Source organism: Gadus chalcogrammus, chromosome 1, assembly GCF_026213295.1.
Source record: "Gadus chalcogrammus isolate NIFS_2021 chromosome 1, NIFS_Gcha_1.0, whole genome shotgun sequence".
In the NCBI taxonomy this organism is placed as follows: Eukaryota; Metazoa; Chordata; class Actinopteri; order Gadiformes; family Gadidae; genus Gadus; species Gadus chalcogrammus.
In genome coordinates, this window is record NC_079412.1 from 27,571,551 (window position 1) to 27,574,050 (window position 2,500).

Consider the following 2,500-nt stretch of genomic DNA (forward strand, 5'->3'; position numbering starts at 1 on the left):
ACCCCACTAAGAGGCAGAGACGCCATTAGTGGGCGAATCTGAGAGTCAACCGCAGCACTCTGGGGGAGGAGCTATCAATCCTTTCTGATGGGGGGGAGGGGAGTGACCAATCGTGTCCGTCCTAATGGGAGTCAACGATTGGCTGAGAGTCAACGATAGGTTCGGACACGATTGGTCACTTAAAGCAGCGGCGGGGTGGTCGGTCCGACTGGTCAGAGGCGTCGCTCCTGTTCTGATTCCATCACCGGGGAGACGGTCAGTAATGGTCTGGAAGCACGTCGATATAAAGGAGCTGTCCAATTAGGGGGAGGGGGGGGCGCTCGTTTTCACTTAGCAGACGGCTGTGTGTGGAGCTAACCCACCCTCTGTAAGCCTCCCCACCCCCACTCAGCTCACAGCGTTGGGACTCACTCCCCCCGGCGGAGGGTTCCAAAGCTGAAAGGCCCATCCTTTCCTCACTTCCTCTCCTTACTTCCTTTCCTTTCCTCCTTGCATGCCCTTGGCTTCCTCCCCTCTACCCCTTAAGTCCTGAGTCGCTGGAGAATCCTTCCGAGCAGAGGTGAGTCCCTCTCCCCCTTTCTCCCTATGTGTACTACTAACCTCTCCCCCCCCCCCCTCTCTCTCTCTCTTTCCCTCGGTCTCTCTCCCTCGCTCTCTTTCTCTCCCCTCTCCCTCTCTCTCCCTCTCTCCCTCGTTCCCTCTCCACGTACTAACCTCTCTCTCTCTCTCTCTCTCTCTCTCTCTCTCCACCTACTGACCTTTTTCCCTCTCTCGGCACGTACTAACATCTCTCGCCCACGGCAGCCCACCCCCATCCTGTTCTCCCTGAGGCCCTAACACCCCCCCCCCCCCCCCACCACCACCTCCACCACCACCACCCCTACCACCTTATAACTCCTCCATACCGACGGCAGCCATTTTCTAGCTCGGATGAAGGAGCTGGTGAATTCCATGTTTCTTTCTGCGTTTCTTACAAGTAATTCTGTCCGAGGAGCCTGTCCAGGGAGACTTTACAGATGTGTTGTGCAGAAGGAATCTGACATCAGAAAGAGAGACCTTTTCAGAGTTCTCTGGTTTTCTTTTATTCACTACTGCCCCCCAGAGGCAAGATGAATAATGGCCCCTGGCTGACTCCTGCTAATTCTCCCTCTTCGCCAATGTTCAGATATTTATAATAAATATATTGATATATTCTGCGTATGGCACTTCCTCGCATTTAAATACCCACCTGAGCCAACACCAAGATGTTTGCTTTCCCCCCGTGAATTACTGCTGTGTGTCTTTGTGTGTCTGTGTGTGTGGGGAGGGGTATTTTGGTGTATGTGTGTGTGTGTTTAAGTTTGTGTGGGTCTGTGTGTGTGTGTGCAAACGATTGTGTTGGAGTGAGTGTGTATATATGTGTGTGTGTGTGTGTGTGTGTGTGTGTGTGCGGGTGGGGGGTATGTTTGTGGGTGTGTGTTGGGGTGTTTTTCGGTGTGTGTGTGTGTGTGTGTGTGTTTAAGTTTGTGTGTGTGTGTGTGTGTGTAAAGTTAACAATTGTGTTGGAGTGAGTGTGTGGATGTGTGTATGAGTGTGTGTGTGTGTGTGTGTGTGTGTGTGTGTGTGTGTGTGTGTGTGTGTGTGTGTGTGTGTGTGTGTGTGTGTGTGTGTGTGTGTGTGTGTGTGTGTGTGCACAGTGCTTTGCCCCGGTCAACCAGTATTTATGATCCATACGCTGGGTTTTTAATAACCTTGACCCAGTCCCCTGAGACCGGTCCTGATGGAGATTTATGGATCCCAGGCTGGGGGGACGGGGCCTGGGAGAGGGCCGGACCATGCCTGGGGGGTGCTTGTTCCTTCGGAGAACCCCCCCCCCCCGAGCTACACTCATACAGTCCCCACAAACACACGCTGAACTGAGTGCTAGCAGCAGTCAACCCGGGGACATCTAAAAACCATGTCTCCCAAGGAAGGAATTCAATTAGACAATTCGTTCAATGAGATTTAGACTAAATTCTGAGTCCTTGTTTTCCAATTCCCTTGTGACAATTAATTTGAGACGGACTCACAAGAAATGACTCCGATCTTTTTTACATTTTCATGAGATTTTAATTTGATTTTCCTTTCAATTAAATCCCACTGTGAGTCCTTGTGCTTCCCAGTCCTCAGTATTGCCGTCCTATTCTCGTGAGAGTTGATTTCAAATTCTTTCAACGCTTCTCGCCGTTCATGGTGTCTGAAGCCAGCCACAACAGACACCCGTTCAAAACACAACTCTGTTCACTAATGAGCTGGAAGAACCCTATTCTTGGGCTCTTCTTCAGCACATGAATAGTGGTAGCCTGTCGTTTTCACCACTAACAAGATCCTCACCTCTTCACCTGAAGAGACCCCCCCTCACACCCTTCTCCTCGATCTCCCTGTTCCTGTCTGTGGCTTGTGAACACATGAATCTGCCTGTATTTTGTGAATCCATAAGCTTGCCTGTGGTTTGTGAATACATGATTCTGTCCTGTTTTAT